Raw genomic sequence first — 22,236 nt, 5'->3', positions numbered from 1 at the left:
TGAAATTCACTTTAAGAAACTAAAGGTCTCAGGGACAGTATAGTTCTAAAATAGAATTTAAACAAGCTTAGAAATTCACTTAAAAAGACCAAAGGTTACAGGGATGTTATATTTAGGAAATAGAATTATAAAAACCATAGAAGTTCCCTGAAAAAAGAAAGGTTACAGTGACTTTATAGTTAGGCTTAAATTTCACTTGTACAAAACCATTGAAATTCAGCAGCTATAGTTACCTGAGCTAACTATAATGTACTGAAATGCACTGCTAATGACCTCACATATTACTTCACTAATGACATCACTGATGGGACTTCCTGGTTGAATTGTTGGCAGACAATCAGATCTCACTCGAGATTTGGAGGGTTCTTGGATCCTTTGCATCCTCAGATATACAAATTTGGATTTCTGTTATTAACTTGACAACTGCTGAATGGATTTACACCAAATAACAAGACACGTGATCTGCGAACCAAAAGCTACCCTTCTGCTAAATTTGATGTAATTCCGTCCAGTGGTTTGGGCTGCAGGCGTGTCTAAAGACTCTCAGGGAATTAAAATTGAAAGACACACATTTTTTGATTCCCCCCTTTTTCTCAGTTCCCGCTTGACGGATCACCCCGTTACATTCCAGGCACAACTAGAATCACAGGAGCACTTTATCTGGAAAAGTTTATGAATAATTGTCAAACAGCGCTAAAGATATAGGCAGGTCAACAGATACTTTGCTTACAGAAACTAAGTCCTAACTATAACTACCTACTGGCGACAACTAGTAGGTTATATATATTATGTTATGTATAAATTAAGTAACACTTTGGGTAACATTAACATTTCTTTTTTTAAATAGAAAGTGGGAAACTGTGGTGTTAAGCACTACATTACAAATGAGTCATGATGATAACATGTTTTCCCGACTGCGGTTGCCGTTTTTGTTTTCTTATGGGGGTGTTCCCCATACCCTGCCCACTCTGACTGTGGGCATTTCACCACCTCCAACTGCAGTGCTGTTTTACTATGTGCATCAATGCAGGCAACAAAATATTCATGGACAATACCAACGCAGCACAAAGATGCATACCAGTAGCAATAAAGTGAGTGTTGCCCTGCGCCACTTTAACCTTTTAGCAGTGGTTGTTGGCCACCAGCCAATGACCACACTCCCTTCCCAGTGAGGTTGTCTCCCATTTGCCAATGCTGAGGAGGACTGTAATGGCCTTTTCACTTTTTTGAGGTCAAGCTAATGGGGAAGAGCTTCGCCAGGAGCCCAAATCTTTTTTTTCAGGGAAATTACAATTGTGTGCTGACAGAATTTCTCTGAAAGTGAAATGAGCTGATCAGTTCATTTTACTTTCACTGGATCAGTGCTTGGGGCCAAATCTCACCCCAATAACAACACATTTTCATTGTGGAAGTATCATTTGAAAGAGGTGAATCTCCACTATTGGAATCCACCCACAAGCCACCAGGGATAGGATTGAGGAAGAACTCCTATTAACCTGTGCTTGATCTGTTCCTGTTGTGGTCACTAGGCCCACAACACAAGTGGAGTAGCATTTCGTTTTCATTAGAATAAGTGGGAAAATGTTGGATGTAAAGAATATTGTAGATCTCTGCAGATTCCATAAGTATGTCACTGAAATGCAAGGCAAATGTGTGAGGCACACAACACTGAACTTCTTGTGCGTTTAGTTTTCAGAATTTTCTGGGTTTGGTAGATTTCCTTGGTAGCCCAAATATCACAGCTAACCCATTGCCAAATCTGTTCATTTTTTTCCAGGATATGTTGATGTCTCCACATTGTGATTTTGGGCTCTTTCTTGTTGCAGGGACTAGGCTCACCCACCCAAGTGAGGTACCATTGTTATCAGGTTCTTTGGGCAAACGCTGCGTAGTATTACATTCGTGGCTCCTCACAAATTCCAGAATTTTCTGTCACAGAAATGTGAGGAAAATGCTTATTCTTTGATACAGTTTGAAGTTTTAAATGGCTTCTGAGTAAAAAAGGTGGTAGGAATTTGAATTTGAATTTAAAATTTCTTATAGAGCGCACGTATACCTGCGGTTTCTTGGCGCTGTTACTGATAGGATCCTAATTTAAAAAGCTGGGGGAACAGGAGAGTTATTATTCGAAAGATTTCGTGAATAGGTAGGTCTTAAGTTGTTTACGGAATTGTGGGTAGAGAGAGATGGTGCGGAGTTCAAGGGGGAGGGAGTTCCAGAGGGTAGGGGCGAGGGTGGCAAATTTAGAGCCTCCCCATTTCTTTCTCCGGTAGCGTGGGATGGTGAGGAGGGACTGGGAGGACTAACGAAGTTCCCTAGTGGGAACATAGGAAACAATCTCGGAGGAGATGAATTCAGGTGCGAGTCCGTGTCGGGCCCGGAAAGTGATGGAAGCAAGTTTGAAATCAATTCTGGCTCGCACAGGGAGCCAGTGAAGTGATTTCAGGAGCGGGGTAGAGTGGTGAAATTTGGGGAGTTTGAAAACCAGGCGGGCCGCCTGGTTTTGGATCTGTTGTAGGCGACGCAGACTGTAGGCGGGGATACCGGCATACAGGGCGTTGCCATAGTCCAGGCGGGATACCACCATGGCCAAGATGATGAGCTTTAGAGCAGAGAAAGTGAAGAAACGGGACACCCTGCGTATAGTACGCAGTGAAAGGAAGGAAGAAGATACCACAGAGCTAACCTGGGAGTGAAGGGTGAGTTGAGAATTAAGTTTTATACCAAGTGTTTTAACTGAGGAAGCGGGGGTGGGAGGAGGGCCAAGAGAAGGGGGCCAGAAAAGAGGGGACCAGGGGCTGGCTGAACCACCCGTCAACACCAACTCAGTTTTGTCGGGGTTGAGTTTGAGGTGGTTGTGGTTCATCCAGTCCCTGATGTGAAGCATAACAGATTGAAAGTTTAGAATAGAGGAGGGAGAAGATAGATTAAAGACAAGCTGGAGGTCGTCCGCATAGTTAAATACGCCGACCTCCATCTGTTGAAGAGAGAAGATTAGAGGGGCAATGTACAGATTGAACAAGAGAGGAGAAAGGGAGGAACCTTGGGGAACCCCGCACTGAACTTTCCGGATGTCCGCCGTGAAGTCACCCAGGCGAACAGCCTGGGTGCGGTCGCTCAGGAAGGAGGACAACCAGACCAGGGCGGTCCCCCCGATCCCCGCCGCTCCGATACGGGAGAGGAGGATGGTGTGATCCACCGTATCGAAGGCGGCTGAGAGATCAAGGAGCACAAGGGCCTGGTACTGATTAGTGTCCATGCCCTCCCTGAGGGTGTCCAAGACCGACAGGACGACGGACTCCGTAGAGTGTGCAGGGCGGAAACCGGCTTGACGGGGGGCAAGAGCACCATGATTCTCCACAAAGGAGCTCAGAGCGCAGGTGACGTGGCGCTCGAGCACCTTGGCCAGGAATGGTAGGAGGGAGATAGGACGGAAATTGGCGGGGACAGAAGGATCTGCCCCGGGTTTTTTTAGGATGGGCACAATTACCGCAGACTTCAAGGGTTTAGGGACGATGCCTTGAGCGAGAGAGCTGTTAAGAAGATGAAGGGGAGGGTCGGGGCAGGAAACAAAGATATGGCGGAGAATGTGAGCGGGGCAGGGGTCGAGAGGAGAACCGGATTTGACCAGGGGAACCAAGGTGATCAGGCTCTCCCGAGTGATAGGGGGAAATGAGGTAAGCTCGCCCTTGGGAGGGGGGCATTGGGGGTCAACGAAAGAGGAGGAAGGTGGCGGGATGTTAGTCTTGATGGTGATGATTTTGTGAATGAAATAGTTGTTGAGGGAAGAACAGAGTTCTTCGGAAGGGGCCGGCTTAAGAGTAGTTCTGTCCGAGAACGCTAGGTTGTGGACAATGGTGAATATCTCCTTGGACTGGTTTTCCGCGGCTAGGATTTTAGAGGAGAAGTAAGATGTTTTTGCCTCCAAGATGTCTTTTTTATACTGGCTCAGGATGTTAGTGTAGTCCAGTTTCAGGGTGGGGCAGTAATTTCTTCTCCATGCCCGCTCAGCGCGGCGAACTGTTAATTTGGTGGTCTTAAGTTCTTCGGTGAACCACCGATTGGCGTCCTTGTCGCGTTTGGAGGTAATACGCTTGAGCGGGGCAAAAGCGTAGCGTCCGTTGGAGAGCCACTGATCTATGGCGTCAACCTGGGAAAGTGTGGGGAGACCCTGTAGGGGGGGGGGACGAGGTAAGGAGGGAAGAGAGATTCTCCAGATTGACACGACCCCATGATCGGACCCAGGTGTTTTTGGGCCGGGGGGCTTGGCTGGAGAGTGGATGGGCAGACGGAATGAGATTAGGTGGTGGTCCGACCAGGAGCAAGGGGTAATAGAGAGTGATTCCACCGGGCAGTTCAGGGACCAGATCTGATCGAGTATATGACCTTTGATGTGGGTGGGGGAGTAAACGTGGGGAATGAAGTTGAGGGAGTGAAGGGTTTCGGAGAATTCTTTGGAGGATGGGCACTCCGCGGGGTCGGAAGGCCAGAAATTAAAATCGCCAAGGAGCAGAATGGAGGAATTGTTGATTGTGATGGTGGCCAAGACCTCCAAAAAGTCGGGGAGAAACTGTGAGGGGGACTGAGGGGGACGGTAAGTGAGGAAGCAGGTCAGGGGGGGAGAGGTGGAAACTGTGCGGATCACCAAAAATTCAGTTGTCGCGATATCAGGTAAAGGTAACATTTGGAAGGGGAGATTGGTGCGTGCGATGACCGCCACGCCACCCCCGGCCCTGCCAGAAGGGCGGTCCACCCTGAGGGCATAGTAGGTGGCCGGTAGGGTGGATAGTAGGGCAGGGAGGAAGTCATCGCAGAACCATGTCTCAGTCAAAAAGAGAAGATCGGGAGCATGGAGATCCAGTAAGACGGAGAGTTCATGTGCATGTGCAACAGCAGACCGGGTGTTGAGATAAAAGGCTGTGAAAGCTTTCGGGGTTGATGGGGGAGCGGTGCTACAAGGCACGGGAGGGGTGTCAACTGTAGGAGGAGGACAGAGAAAGGGAGTGGCAGGAGAATGACCAAGGGAGGAGATGCGAGAGCAGATAGAGGCCGAGATGGGCCAGGGGCCCTGGCAGGAGCGGAGTTGGTCAGGGGTATAAATGATAGGCGGGGCAGAGTGGCGAGCCCCTAGTCCCGGCCCGTCGCGGACGGGCGCAGACGGGCGCAGACGGGCGCAGACGGGCTTGCCTTAGGCGCGCCTTCGGCGCGCAATCGTTGCGCCCGCTGCGCTCGTCCGCTGCGCTTCCTGCCAAGACACATGATTTATGGAGACAGAGTCTGGAAATTGGAGGGGGCGTGGCCAACCGAGGGGGCGTGTCTGGAGGCGCGCCTCGCCCTCGTGAATGGCGGCCAGAAGGAGAGGGTCGTTGCAGCGTGGAGCGCTGTTCAGAGGATGTCAGCAGAGGTAAGAGCAAGAGCCAAGTAGTAAAAACACAATATTACATCAATTATTAAAATGACATGCAGAGTCTAGCTCCCGGCTTTCCGCCTCAGGAGTCCGTTTATCAGTGCAGCGCCCAGCGTTTGGCGCGCACTATTTATGTCGAAGCGGGGGGGCGTGGCCAACCGAGGGGGCGTGTCTGGAGGCGCGCCTCGCCCTCATGAATGGCGGCCAGAAGGAGAGGGTCGTTGCAGCGTGGAGCGCTGTTCAGAGGATGTCAGCAGAGGTAAGAGCAAGAGCCAAGTAGTAAAAACACAATATTACATCAATTATTAAAATGACATGCAGAGTCTAGCTCCCGGCTTTCCGCCTCAGGAGTCCGTTTATCAGTGCAGCGCCCAGCGTTTGGCGCGCACTATTTATGTCGAAGCGGGGGGGCGTGGCCAACCGAGGGGGCGTGTCTGGAGGCGCGCCTCGCCCTCGTGAATGGCGGCCAGAAGGAGAGGGTCGTTGCAGCGTGGAGCTTAGGAGGCATGTAAATCTCACACCTCGTAAACCCCTGATTGTCTAGGCTTCAGACATGTGCAGGTTTGGTAGCTTTCCCTGGGTGCTGACTGAGCTAGGGGGCAAATTCTACAGCTACTAACATTGCAGAAAAGGGATGTTTTTTCAGTGGAAAATTGTGAACTGTCCATGTTGCAATTGGGTCTTTTTCTGCCATGCTCACCCATACAATTGAGGTACCATTCTTATAGGAGGGCTTGGGGGGGAACACTGGTAGTTGATAATTTGTGGGTCCTCACAGATTCCAGGAACTTTCCATCACAGAAATGTGAGGAACATGTGTGCTTTTAGACAAAATTTGCAAGGGTTTCTGGCAAAAAAAACCTGGGGAGAGCCACCCAGGTTTTACCACGCTCGAAACCCCTGGGGGTCAAGTTTTCAGAAATGTGAACATTTGTTATGTTTCCCTTGGTCCCAGATGAGTTAGGGCACATAATTCACAAGCACCATTATTGTAGAAAAGGCTAGGTTCTTGGGTGCCAAACTTTGATCGGTTCATGTTGCACTTTGAACCTTTTCCTGTACGGGCACTAGTCCACTGTAAGAACTGGGATCTCTGGTTGGCTGAGGAATGCCCCCAGGCCAGACTGGAACCACCACTCTTGTCAGGGTAAGCTAAGTACACATTAAAACATAGCCTGTGCTTACCCTCTGGTAGCCTGGCATAGAGCAGACAGGCTTTTCTAAAGATGCAATGTGTAAAGTATATGTTCAACACACACCCACAGTAACACAATGAATACACCAAAAAAAAGACCCCACACAGGATTAGGAAAATAGATTATTATATGCTGGACAAAACAATACCAAAACACCAAATATCCAATTCATAGAAGTTGAGACATGAATTTTAAAACAATAAGTAAAAAATAGAACTTATAAGCAAATAGCACTTTAGGGGTTACTTGAGGTCGGGCTGGACCGGGGCAGAGTCGAAGTTTGGGATGAACGTGATGGAGCTCCGGCCAGTTACAGGACCCACACAGGCCCCGTAAACAAAGCACCTTTACTGATTGCAGCTTGAGATGCATTGATGTTGCTTCCACAGGTCGAGGATGTATTGATTCTTCTCCACGCAGTGATGGCGATGTGTCACTTCTGAAGGTGAGACACCAGGCCGAGATAAGTTGGTTCCGTGGAGCAATGTGCTGGGTTTCTCCATGCAGTCAAGGGATGTGCCGACCTCTCTGCTGCAGTGGTCAAGTCCATGTACCAGTTCTGTTGCACGCAGACAGGAGATACGTTGATGTCCGTGTTGCAAGTATCTGAGTCCACTTCCAGTGAACAAGGCACAGGAGCAAGAGTTGAGACTTGAATATCCCTGAACCTCAAGCCAAAGGAGACAATCAAACAAGCCGGTGGAGCACACTTGGAAAAAATGCAGAGTCCAGCTCTCCTTCAGCAAATTCAGAGAGTAGCAGATAGCAGCACAACAAACAGTAAAGCAAGCCTTCCAGATCCAGAGTCCAGTTGAGTACATTAAGCAGCACAGCAGTTCTTCAGGCAGATTTTCAGTCACAAGTCCAGTAGTGTCTGGTTTTAGGGGGTCAAAGACCCAGTACTTATACCCACAAGTGCCTTTGAAGTAGGGTTACTTCAAAGTGAAGTACACAAGTATCCTTTCAATCCAGCCCTCTCTGCCAGGCTATCTATGGGCCGTAAATGCACAAAGTGTAGCTTTCACCCACCCCAAACGTGTATTGGAGATAGGCTACAAGGCACACAGAACAGAAAGTTCAGAGAAATTTTCTAAAACTGGCATTTCTAAAACAGTAATGTTAAATCCAACGATACCGTTCCAAAGGTATAAAACATGAACTGGCTACTCCTCTTCAATCAGGAATGACAGCTTAAAAGTGTATTAAGGAATTGCCAATGTTAAACTATGAGAGGGGTAGGCCTCACATTAGTGGAAAAACAAATGTAGCTGTTTGTCACTGGATGTACGGCATTACAATGCGGGCTTTAACACCGCGTGCCGTTACAACACTGTTTTTACAACGCAAGTCGTTACAACAATTTGCGCTGTAAGGGCTGGATAGTGGTATAGTTTAATTTTCTATTCCAACTCCAGCCCACGTTACAGTAGGGAAGGTGTTGGAATAGAAAATTAACTATTCCCTATCCAATAGCGCCCTCCAGCGCAAGTCGTCGTAATGACTTGCGTTGTAAAGGCAGCGTCGTAATAGCAGCGCGGGGTAATGCTGGCGTTGTTAAGGATGTTTCTCTTTGTCACTACCAGAACATGCAAAACATGAAAGCACACGTCCCACCTAGAGCCTACCTTATGGGTGACTTGTGTGTTAAGAGGAGTTTAAGGCTTGGCAAGTAGTTTTAAATGCCATGTCAATGTGGTAGTAAACTGAGCACACAGGAACTACAGTGACAGGCCTGGGCAGGTTTGAATGGCTACCTCTATGGGTGGCTCAATCAGTGCTGGAAGCCCACTAGTAGCATTTAAATTAAGGCCCTGGGTATATGGTATACCACTTACAAGAGACTTCCATGTAAATTAAGTATGCCAATCATGTATGCACCACTATCACACATGTTTTGGGAAGAATCACACGCATTTTAGCACTGGTCACCAGTGGTGTACTGGTCACCACTTGTAAACTTGTCAAAGTCCTAAGGCCAACAAAAAGATTAAGCATAACATAGAGGCAAAAAGCAACAAGGTTGGAGGGAAGAAAACCCTGAGGATGACAGGTCTAGCACCCACCCACATAAGTGATTTATCCATTTTTAACTGGAGACTGAAGGGAATGGTGGACGGTAGGGCATGAGTGGCTTCCCGCAGATTCCAGAAATGTGCCTTTGCAGAAATATGATTAAATGTGTGTGTTTTAGTCAAAGTTTAAGGTTTGAAAGGGATTCCATGTACAACAACCTTATTAAGTCCACACAGCCCTTGGTGTCTAGTTTTCAGAAATTTCTTGGTATGGTAATTTTTCCTTGCTGGCAGCTGACTCAGGTTCCAAAAACCACAGCTATCCGCAGTGTAAAAAAAGCACAGATTTTGCAGAGTACGATATGTGGTATCCAGGACGAGTTATAGGGTGTATGGTTTTGCAGGTGCTAGGCCAGCCACACAAGTTCGGTGCCATTTGTATCACAAAACATGTGGGAACACAGTATATTACAATATTTGTTATTACTCGATTTCTCTACAGTATGCCCTCTGGATCATAAGCCAGTATGGGCACCCATATATTTAGAGATGTACAAATAACCACTGCCCCTAAACTCAGTATCTTGTGTATAGTTCAGAAATACATAGGTTTCTTTCATCTATTTTTCACTCTTGATATATTACTACATGAATTGCTCTATACTTTGTACACAATGAATAACCATTGCAAGATGCAGCTTAGTTATTGGCTCTATGTTCCTCGAGTTCTTGGAGAACATACAAATGCTATGATTCCCTACAACCAGATGGGCCTAGCAAACGTAACAGTATATTGTTTTTGTAAATCAACCATTGTGACAAGAAGGTACACATGAAACGGTCATCTCAAATGGCCATTTTTTCCTACTCATTATTCATATTTTTTATTTCAAGAGTTAGTTTCTTTGAGAAAACCTTTCAATGATTCCTTTCTGAATTGAACATCTTGTCTACTGTTCAGGAATGTATAGCTTTACAGCATTACCCATGAGTCTTACACCAGTTTCCACCACAAACTGGAAGAAGGTTAAAAAGCAAATTAGGAAAAATTAGATTTTTGGGAAACATTCCAAAACTATGGAAAATGATTTTCATACTGCTCTCCATGTTCCTGAAAGCTGGGAAGATGGTAGTTTTAACACAGAAAACCTTTTGTCCATGGAATTTTTAGGAGTTATGTTATGTTATGTTATGTTGTGTTATGCTCCCAGAGTTTATAGAGCGCACTAAACCCGTAGGTGTCAAAGCGCTTTGGGAGGCAGTGTGTAGCAGTCTATAGCAGTTACTACGAGAACCACGGGGATTATGAAGAAAAAAAGCCATGTCCTTAAATGCTTTTTAAAAACAGAAAAGCAGATGAGACCAGCAATGAGGGTGTTCCAGAGTTTGGCAGCAGCCACCAAGATGGAGGGACCGCCCCATATGGCCTTCCCAAACCTGGTAATTATTGACTTTTTGTGGAAGGTGCAGTGATCCTGGCCACAGGGGGCGACATCCTTTGAAGTACACTGGCAAAAGTCCAGTCGCCGCGAGGGTACCGGTCTCCCGGTGTCACGGTTGCGGTGGAGTCCTTCCAAGACAATTGCTAGCCTAATATTCCTTATTTTATTATCTATGTGATAACTATTTTGACTGGGACTACACAAGTTGATACTGTAAGGTATCAGGCAACTTGTAACATTAAGTCCAACTTGATGCCCAAGTCAAAATTATTGTACCTTGTTGCACATGGATGTAATTTTGGGGTCGCCAGGGGCTGCAGCTGCAAGCCCTGGCAAGCCCTGGCTTGTCCCATGCAACCAGTGACACTGCATTTGCGACCCCTGGCCTCAGAGGTAGCAAAATCAGTGCCAGGAACCTAAGGGTGGCTCGTCCATATGGACGTTGGATGAGGCTCCAATCTCTTTGTTTTTGTAATTTTTATTATACTAATAGTAACAACAATATGTTATTCACCTGTAGTATAGTATAAAATGGACCACAATTAGCCAGAATATGACCCTCCTTGCCAGCAGAGGTTACTAAAAAATGCTTTTAAATGTATGTTGTGTGCATGCAAGAGTGTGCTTATATGAGAGAGAGTGTGTGCATATGTGATTATGTATGTATATGTAAGCTTTCATGAAGGAGCACAAATGTGGAGAAGCGTGGCTCAATGGTTAGAGTGGCAGACCCTGAGGCAGAGGTCTGACCCGGGACCAGGGTCCAATTCCCGCCTCGGCGGCTCTTGGACTCAATCTCCCCAGACCTGATAATTCTCGCTTCAGTGCCTAGTCTAATCATGGGTCCCACTCTGTGACTCTAGGCAATAGCTTGCTTAATCTCCACAATGGCCCCAGCAGCACTTGGATGCCTGGCTTCACCTTGGGGTGCCCAGGAGTGGACATCTCACAGGAAAGCCAGGAAGGGTTCTGCAGAGGTATGAATACAGCGCTATGAGACCTCTGGGTAGAAGGCGCAATATAAATACAAAACACAACAAATGGCATGTGATGCCTTTTAGTGAATTTACGTTCATGTTGTTGCAGTGTGCAGCTTTAACAAAGTTGTCACTTTGATGTCCTAAATCTCCTGTGCCCGTCCATGGTTGCACATGTGGTTGGTACCTGAGACACCTTTCTGTCCTCCTGGTGAGACGTGCAAACAGCTCCCAGGAAAGAACACAAGAGTAGCCTGGGTAGGAGAGAGGTGTTACCTCTCCCTGGCAGGAAGCCACATGGTCGTTGGCCCCATAGGTTTGCTTTAAAAGAAGAGCCACATTTGATTGAAGGGCAAATGGGGAACACTTGGGAGAGAAGCTGCCACAACACTCTGCCAGGAGAGTGCCTAGTTGCTAAAATGGTTTTCAAGGCGCGCATAGCAGTCTCAGTAGCCACACCTCTGGGTTGGACTAGGCGAGCTCTGTACGCTAAGAGAAAGATTATGCCATGTTTGGAGTGGGCAGAATAGAGAATTCTAAGATAGCCAGATGCCACACTTTGCAGCTAGTAGTCATCAGGAAGGAGGTTATGTAGTAGTCCATTGGCTACTGATCGCGTCCACCCTGAGGGCATATTCTTGGCATAAAAAAGGACACCACTAGCACACAGAACTCAGACCTCAATGGATCAGAGTACCAAAGATGGACTGCCCAGCTGTACCAAGTACCTGACGAAGAGAGGCTTCACTGGTGTAAACTGCATGTGAGAGCCTGGTGGTTAGCAAAGGAGAAAAGACTATCTGCCACATGCATCAAACTCCCGTTTTGCGTTTCCAAATTTGCGAATTTTACCGAATCGCAAATATGGATTCGCAAAACGGGATGCATCATAGAAAGTGCAAAATATTTCCGATTCGGTAAAAATCGTAATTTTTACCGAATCGCAAATATTATGTGACTTCAAAATTGCGAATTCGCTATTCCCATTGATTCCTATGGGCCAAAAGGCCCATAGGAATCAATGGAAATTGCGAGTGGCACTTAGAAAATTTCATGGGTGCAGGGGGGGTCCAAAAGACCCCCCCCTGCACCCCTGAAATGTGTTTTTAAATGGATGTTTCACACACACATGTCCTAAGGACATGTGTGTCTGTAACATGACATTGTTTAAAATGTAAATTAGTACATTTTAAACATTTTTCGCAATTTACCACAAGGTTCAACCTCGTGGTAATTTGCACTTCCAAACCTTGTTCTCGCAATTTGATTTCAGAATGATGCATTGCATTTAAGGAATCGCAAATTTGCGATTCCTTAAATGCAATCGCATTCTGGAAAGTCGCAAAATCAGCGAATTTCATTAAAAAATAATGATGCATCTGAAAAAGCATTTTTGGAGTCGCAAACGGCCGATTTTAAGGAATCGCACCGTTTGCGACTCCAAAAATGCTTGATGCATGTGGGCCTATGTCTGATGTGTCCTGCTCATGGAGAAGTCATCTCCACAGCCCAGCCAAAAACCCAGAGACCACAGGGCTCCACAGGGCCACAACAGCTGAGTAGGTCTGCTGAGGCAAATTGGTAGCCCAGATCTTTTATTTGCTGCCACTCCCCACCATGCAGCACTGGAGACTAGGACCTGATGCTCAAAGTTGCACCTGCATCTACTGGACCCGGGAGAGTCTTCGGAGTGTTCGGGTCACCCAGTAGACAAGTTATTGTCATGGAAGGATTCCCCTGTGATGCAATACTGGGAGACTTTTAGACTAGTGTGCAGAGTGGAGAAGTGTGGCTCAGGGGTTAGAGGCGGCAGACCCGGAAGCTGAGAGCGGCCCTGGACCAGGGTTCAATTCCCCGCCTCGGCGGGTCTTGGGCTAAAAAATTCCACGGACTCGATAATTCTCACTCCGGTGCCTTCTCGACTCACAGGTTCACACTCTGCGACTCTGGGCAATAGCTTGCTTAATCTCCACAACGGCCCCTCGCGGCGGGATGCCTGGCTTTCACCTGGTGGATACCCTGCCGGGGTTATCTCACAGGGGAATACCAGGACGGGTTCCCTAAGCAAGCACTTAGATACCGACCTCGGTCAGTGATTTGCGCTATATAAATAAATGTACATTTACATTTACATTTATTCTAGTGGTAACTGGACTTCTGCCAGGACTGAGAGGACTTCAAAGGATGTCAAAACCTTGTGGCCAGGACCTCACCAAGCTCACAATAGCTTGCCTAATCTCCACAACGGCCCCCACAATGCTTAGGATGCCTGGCCTCCACCTTGGGGGTGCCCAGGAGTGGACGCCTCACAGGGAAAGCCAGGATGGGTTCCACAGTGGTATTCGTACAAGCGCCTAGAGACCCTTGCGGGTGAGTAGTGCGCTATACAAGTATCAATTTACATTTACATTACATTACATTTACATTTACAAGTTCATGGACCGAGGAATATCCACAGAAAGAACCTGATGACTGAAGCACATCCACAGCATCCTTGATTATCTTGCGCATCCTGTATTCCTTGCAATGGGGCCACTTCCATAGGAACCTACAGCAAGAGGATAAAAGTGCCTAAAAGTGACTGAAGACTGCTTCTTTTTCCAAGGTAACTGTTTCTGAGGACCTTGCTGGTACCCTTGACTAGCTCCCTGCCAAAGTTTGTTGCCTGATGTAACTCAAAGTAGCTGCATTGATACTTATCCAGGTTTATCCTGAAAAAAAGTTTCAAAGTCAGATTTATAGAATTTGTCAATGCTTGTTTGCGGTTAAGTAAAAATGCATATTTACTATACCTTGTAAATGCTGTATCTCTGTAACATTTTTGGTGACTCTTTTTGATTTTGATCTCTGAAAATATATAAAAATACAGTATATGTTTATTAATTGTTTTTGGATTTCTTGAGTGTCTTGTATATTTTTTCTTCATGTTTTTTGTGCCGCTTAAATGCTTTACACTTATTCCTTAGTGTTAGCCTTACTTCTCAGACTTGCAGCAACCCAGGGTTGAGTAAATGTTTTCACAAATTAACCCTACTGGTTCTTTAATAATTGTATTACATGGTCAGGTCGCACCACCACACTATTTTCTTATAATAACTTTGTTGTTTGTGTAATACGTTTCTGCCATTGTTTGATCTGAAGTGTCGCTACCTTACCGTCTGTGGCATGCAGGTGCATGCATGAACCAATGAGAGGGTGATGGTTAATGTAGCTCATGTGTAGACAATAGGATGTTTTTGGGAACCCAATATTCAGATTGCATAGGGTATGTTGCAGCATGCATGTAGATGCATTTGATGGCTCTGGATAGAAGTACTAGCCTGCGATTTATAAAATTGAGATGGAGAAATGATGTATACGATGGTAGAGGATGCCGGGAGCGCTACGGTCCTTTTTAAAAAAAATTGTGTGTCACGAATTATCCTGTGCTTTTAATAATGACCCTGTCTCCTGGCACCTCAGGACTTTATTGCTCGAACCCTAAGCTCACCGCACAGCGGATTTAACGCTGTCTGCGGACTCGAGCTCCAAAACAAATCAGATCGCCATTGCCGGCGAGGCACGAGGCCACGCCCACTACGAGGTCACGCCCCCCACCCTCACCGGTATAAAAACACTGAATACGAGTGTTTTCCTTGGAACTACGTACCCTCCTGAGGCGGAAGCCGGGAGCGCTACGGTCCTTTTTAAAAAAAATTGTGTGTCACGAATTATCCTGTGCTTTTAATGATCACCCTGTCTCCTGGCACCTCAGGACTTTATTGCTCGAACGCTAAGCTCACCTCACAGCGGATTTAACGCTGTCTGCGGACTCGAGCTCCAAAACAAATCAGATCGCCATTGCCGGCGAAGCGCGAGGCCACGCCCACTCCGAGGCCACACCCTCCTTACCCTCTTGAAAACATGTGCATCCACTGTGCGTGCAGCGGACACGCCGTTTGCGCGCCGAAGGCGCGCTTAAGGCAAGCCCGTCGTCGCCCGTCATCGCCAAGACATCGCCTCCCGCCAGTCCCCCTGTTCAAATCACTCGGATGGCGTACCACTATGATAAAAACTGCCTCCTTGCACTTAACCCGGGCCAACGATGTGACAAGCTAGTAGGCTGCATTGGACAGACCGATCTACATTGTAAATCCTGCAACTTCGTCATATCTAAGCCGAGCCTACCTCGACACAAAGCCAGCATGAGAAAACATACTCCCCTCACGATCCTCCAGCTTAATGTCAGGTCACTGGTAAAACACCATCCTGAGGTCCACACTCTATTGAACGATGAGAACCCAGACATACTGTTCCTGTGCGAAACTTGGCTCAAGGCTGAGCTAACCAGCATTTCAAATCTCACGCTGCCGGATGGATACTCTATGATACCCATCAATAGGGACTCTAGGGGAGGCGGCATTGCCATTATCTACAGAACGCTTTACTCCTGCTCCTTTCTGAAAGAAGACATCACGGGATGTGAGTGCGCCCGCTTCAAAATCACTACTAGCCCCCACTTCTCCCTCTCAGGTCTTTTTATCTATCGACCCCCGGGGCCCACCTCTAAATTCACGGAGGAACTCCTCGAGGTAGCCCACGCCTTGGTCATGAGCTCCCCCAACTTTACTATTCTGGGAGACTTCAATCTCCACTTTGACTCCACCTCTGACCCCACCATCAGTAACCTTGTGGCGGATCTAACTGCCCTACAATTGATCCCTCTTATCCAGTCCACTACTCACTCTGCTGGTCACCTACTCGACCCTGTTTTCGCTAATATCTTAGAAGCCAGAGCCGATCCACCTAAACCCATGGGTTGGACCGATCACTTCCTCATTAAATTCGTGATATCGGCCGATATCCAACACAACAAGGATTCGCCTCCTTCCCGTCTTAAATGGCCCTGGTATAAACCACAAAATCAGGATCTCTTTGCTACCTTAGGTGAACCTACTCTCGCAACAACTAACGACATTAATACGTCCTATGCCTCTTTTCAGGATTGGATCACTAAAGGACTCGACGCCCTCATACCTGCCAAATGGACTAGAGGACGTAGCACCCCCTCTAACCCATGGTATGATGATAATCTGAAACTGCTTCGAAAGGAATGCAAGGTAGCAGAACGTAACTGGAGAAAGGACAAAGCTCTCTACGTGTCCAAACTAAAATCATATCATAAAGCTATACGCGCGGCTCGCGCATCCTTTTACGCTAAGGAAATCGACAACAGCCTCAACCCTACGAAAACCATTTTTAAACAGGTTCAAAAACTGCAAAATTGTGGTAACCCTGTCTCGTGCCTTTCTTCCACGCAGCAGTGTGAGGAACTCGCCACCTTTTTTATCGAAAAGGTGAGGAAAATGTATAAACCTTCCCACAGAATCCTCCTGACCGCACTAATTCCTCCAACTCTTCTCTTAAAGACACCAGACTTACATGCCTGCCTGCAATTTCCCACGGGGATCTAGCCAAACTCTGTAGAAAGGTGAAATCAGGTGCCCCTTCAGATCCCATGAGACCGGCTCAATTTCTAGAGGCCCTGGACATCTTTCTTCCATCCTTAACCACACTCCTCAACCTCTCCTTTTCATCGGCAATTGTTCCTACTTGCTGGAAACAGGCTTGGGTTACCCCCATTATCAAAAAGCCGACCCTGGACCCCACAAAACCGGAGAACTACAGGCCCATCTCACTGCTTCCCTGGGTGTGCAAACTAGCAGAGGCCCATGTCAACACAGTACTTTCAAACCATATGGCCCAAAATAACATCTTGGACCCCTCCCAACACGGGTTCCGGCCAGGGCATAGTACGGAGTCCGCCCTTCTATCCACCACCGAACATCTCCGGAAGGTAGGAGATGCCGGTCAAAGCGCTGCGCTGATATTACTAGATCTCAGCGCAGCCTTTGACACGGTCTCCCATAACATCCTGCTGGTTCGCCTGGAAGATATAGGGATCAGCGACCGGGCCCTCGATTGGTTCCGCTCGTTCTTGACGGGCAGATCCTTCCGTGTCTCAGCACCCCCGTTCACCTCCCAATCTCAGTCTAGCGGCCAAGGAGTCCCGCAGGGTTCGGCTCTCAGTCCATCCCTTTTTAACCTGTATGTACAGCCCCTCGCGGCAGTGGCTAGGGAATGGGACCTCACGCTGGTGTTGTACGCCGATGACACACAGCTGGTAATCACCCTCACTGAGGCCCCCTCAACCTCTGCCAAGAGATTCAGGGATGGACTGGCTGCAGTTGCCCATTGGATGACAGGTAACTGCTTACAACTCAATGCAGGGAAAACCGAGGTCCTGCTCCTTGGCAAGAACACCAGTTGTTGGAATGACCAATGGTGGCCATCATTGCTAGGCCCCACTCCTCCCCCTAAATCCTTGGTAAAAAGCCTGGGAGTCTGGCTGGACTCCTCGCTGAGCTACCAAACTCACACCAAAAGAGTAGCAGCTACGTGTGTTGGCCTACTAAGAAGCCTCAATCTCATCCTTGGGTTCTTCGATCCCAAAACACGTCAGCTCATAGTCCAATCTATCATCCTCTCCCGGCTGGACTATGCTAGCGTCCTACTGTTAGGCGCTAACAAAGCAGAGACAACGAGGCTTCAACGTATTCAGAATTCTGCGGCCAGAGCTATAGTTGGCCTTCCAAGGAGATGCTCTGCTAGAGCCACCATACGAAGACTCCACTGGCTCCCAGTGGAAGCACAAATCCAATTTAAGGCACTTACCACTGCCTTTAAAATTCTCAAAACCGATGGCCCCGAACTCGTCCGCCCGCTCCTAACACCCTACACCCCCCAGCGCAACTTGCGCTCCCTAGGTCAACATCTTGTAGTGGTTCCCCGCACAAAACTCTGCCGTGTCGGGGGTCGCTCCTTCAGAGCTATAGGAGCAAAACTCTGGAATTCCCTTCGCCCGAACATCCGCTGCCTTGACAATCTACCAGCTTTCCTCAACGCAATAAAAACTCACTTGTTCCCACTGCCTTAAACCCTGAACCCCCCGCACCCCCCCCCCTCAGTAGGTTATGCTATGGTTTATCAGCGCCGGGACGCCCCGTTGCTGGGGCAGCTGTCGCGCTTCAAACAAACTCGTAACATAACATAACATAACATAACATTCAGGAAAAGTGGTTGAGTCTGTTATTTCTGATGGTAGATGCTAAGCATTGAGGGCCAGAGCTGTGGCTAATTGCTGTGCATCCGTGGTGAGCTAAACCAGATGACCAGAGGAAGGTGTTTTTAGAAGTATCTCATAGGCTAACAATAATCTGATCAACATCACTCATCCACAGGCTAGACACAGCAGTTCACTCAGTACATTAGGATCCGCAATGCCTTCAGAGATGTCAGGAAGGCCCAGTGATCATGAAAATACCAGTTTCGGATTAAACAGTACTTCCATTGTTTTGCTGTCTGTACTTAGAAAGTCAAATTGCTGGTTTAGGATCTGTTACACTTCTGGATTTCAATTCGGAGATAAAACTTTGATGAGAGACATTATCGAACCTGCAGGAATGTACAAGAAAATTTGCTTTGTGAGTGGTACAAAGCGCCTTCATGGAAACTCCTTCCTTCCAGAAGCCAGTGTTGAGTGAAGGGAGATGGACTGATACGATCTAATTCCTGTAGGTGCAGGAGAAGTCTTGCCACAATGCTCTATTTTGTACTTTTCAGAGTAGATTTTGAGATGCACTGATGTGTATGGCTTTGACGTAGACCGAATGTCACAACACAAAGGCAGTAGTCACCAGAATCCAGTGAGAAAGGGAAGTCCTGACAACGGTGCTGCTTTACTGTCCAAAGATGAGGTCAGAAACGCAATCTGTTGTACAATGTGCCAGCACATCATTGCTACCATAGTGACAATTGTGTGTTATGAAAATACGTTAATATTGGTAATGTATAACAAGTGATTGCATACCATAGAATGCAAACCAGAATATCAACAAAAAAATACACCATACCATACTGGAACTATTCAAAGTAAACTGTGGTGCATTACTATCAAGACGCTCTACCACAGCACAACATATTAAGCCTCCTCACCCCGTCTATAATTGCAAAATACGACACCATATAATACCTCACCACAGTGTACTGTAAGCTGCTGTCGTACACTATCACAATACATCATACCAATCATAATTGCATCACCTATACTTAATCAAACCACACCTTATATTAAAATACCAAAAATACAGCATGCTGCAGATCACATCCAAGATGTGTTTAGGTTCATGTCGCATGAATTACTGTACTCCACATAATTCATACTCAAAACTCAATTTCTCAATGTGCCATTACATGGAGAGTAAATAGAGTTGACTATATCACACTGGACTAATATACAACATGAGCGCAAGATGTGGCTGGGTTAGCCTTGCATAACACCACATTTAACAGTAAAATCTAACAGTAAGTTGTTCAGAAGAACAGGGATAGATGGCCACTAACGTCCCCTAACAACCTCTGTGAAAACACAAAGAATACCAGAAAAAAGACTTATTGTCCCTGAGCATAATATAACAATTAAATCATCAGAGAAAAGAGAGACCAAATAATGTTCTTTTCTATATCAATTATATCCATTCCTTTTATTTTATTTTCCTTTTTCTTTTCTCTTCATAAACTTGAAATTTCCATCAGATTGTCAATCTTCATACAATGTTCGTTTCGTCCTACAAAATGTAGCTAAAAGAAAGCAAAGCTGACAAGTGTTTCATCATAGGAAACAATCACCCATTGACTTCTTCAGGCCTACAACAAAACAGCAAAGATAAATAAGATAAGCAAATACAGTCACAAGTTGATTTTTCTTCACCTCCACCAGTATGAAAGGAAAAACAAAGTTTAGAATAAGGTTCTTAAAGAAAGATAGAGAAGGTCGCAACGACACCAGACGAGAGGAAATCACCTAGTGCAAACTTAATAAATATGTGAAAAAGTACAAGGTATAAATGATATAGCACATCCGAGCGTAGATGCCCAAGATGTTAAAGAGGGGTACAGAAGAGAGGGATAAAAAGTGTAATTTTTAAATTTATTAGAAGTGACTGTAGTACCACTAAGGTTACGAACAGAAGACCAATATCTCTACAGGAATATTAGTTACAGTTGGAAGGCCATAGTACAATTTAGTGATAAGATCCTAATCAAAGTGACCCAAATCTCTTATGTATCGAATATCATTAAGCTTATGACTCACCACAGAAGACTCCTCACAAAGTCAAATATGATAGATATAATATTACGGATATTTACTAGCTTGAGAAAGATACAGATTCAGCTAGGTACAAAGAGCCGTAATATTATATCTATCATATTTCATTTGTCTTTTAGACAATGTGCTGATTCACTCTCTATTCCTGTTATATTCTATTGACTTTTTAGAATTTTGGACCATAGACAGGCTTTACCTGGAAAGTGATATTTGACTTCATGATGAGTCTTCTGTGGTGAGTCATAAGCTTAATGATTTTCGATACATAAGAGATTTGGGTCACTTTGATTAGGATCTTATCACCAAATTGTACTATGGCTTTCCAACCATAACTTATATTCCTGTAGGGATATTGGTCTTTCGTAACCTTAGTGGTACTACAGATATCATCAGTCACTTCTAAAAAATTTAAAAATTACACTTTTTATCCCTCTCTTCTGTACCCCTCTTTAACATCTTGGGCATCTATGCTCGGATCTGCTATATAATTTATACCTTATACTTTTTCACATATTCATTAAGTTTGCACTAGGTGATTTCCTCTCGTCTGGTGTCGTTGCGACATTCTCTTTTATACTGGTGGAGGTGAAGAAAAATAAACTTGTGACTGTATTTGCTTATCTTATTTATCTTTGCTGTTTTGTTGTAGCCCTGAAGAAGTCAATGGGTTGTTGTTTCCCATGACAAAACATGTGTCAGCTTTGCTTTCTTTTGGCTAAATTTTGTATGATCTAAACGAACATTGTATGAAGATTGACAATCTGATGGAAATTTCAAGTTTATGAAGAGGAAATAAAAAGAAAATAAAAGGAACGGATATAATTGATATAGAAAAGAACATGATTTGGTCTCTCTTTTCTCTGATGATTTATTTGTTATATTATGCTCGGGGACAATAAGTCTTTTTTCTAATATACAACAGATTAAACCATGTTATCCTCAGAATGGACCTCATACCAGCTCTCATTACATCACTTATATCTACACAACACCGTACTGTGGCATAACTCACAAAGCATGCACCAAGTACTTCAAGTTTCTGTCATGCACTTCCACATTTTATCAAACAAATCCCACTGCACCACTCATAAAAATGCAACCTCACAATTTACCTTCATCACTGACTGTACAGAACTACACTATGAGTTACAATGCTGTGCATCATATGACAATGCCCAGAAACCTAGGTTGTCCAATAGAACAACAATTGCAACATTATTTTACCTTGGAATTCCAGTCTATTGTCACAACTTTTTCCTAATGTTAACATTCATATCACATGAATTCTTTAAAGACTCACCCAAGTTATCCCATCACACCATACCATGACATGACTCACAACACTCCACAGTAGTCAGTATACACTGGTTCATGGCCTCCCTATGCCACACAATACAAGCCCACATTACTCACAACATTTAGCATACGTTATACTGCAATGTACAGGAGGATAGCTCCACACTAGCCTCTGTAGAAAACTACAATACTGACATATGATACCGTAGCACCATCACAAGATGCCACAAAACAACTGCTGCTCTACTTTAAAACACATAGCAACTCCACGCCAAAGTCTCCAAGCTGAAAGTCACACTGCATCACATTAAAGCGCAGTGTGCCACACTTAGTGCTAAACTGGATATCACTGTTCAACTTACTGCTCATATAACAACAGACCACTTCCAAACGCATCATCTTACACACAGTGTCATACATCATAATCACAGCAGCAAATCTCATTGCATGTGCAAACCCATTTAGCAAATAATTACTAGACGACTATCAGTTTGTGAACTTCATAATACAACACACTTCATCACATTACTGCCGTACCCAACACCATACCTCCCCCAACCACATCAGATCATGACATATCATGTCACAACACACACCATACCAGTCAACCCTACATTGCCCCCTGAACATAATGCTCAAGTTACTGGCGACAACAATGAAGCACACCAAATCATAAACCATTCCACATGCTAGACACA

Source organism: Lissotriton vulgaris, chromosome 4_1 (assembly GCF_964263255.1).
Source record: "Lissotriton vulgaris chromosome 4_1, aLisVul1.2, whole genome shotgun sequence".
NCBI lineage: Eukaryota > Metazoa > Chordata > Amphibia > Caudata > Salamandridae > Lissotriton > Lissotriton vulgaris.
Note: the sequence above shows the minus strand (reverse complement) of the source record.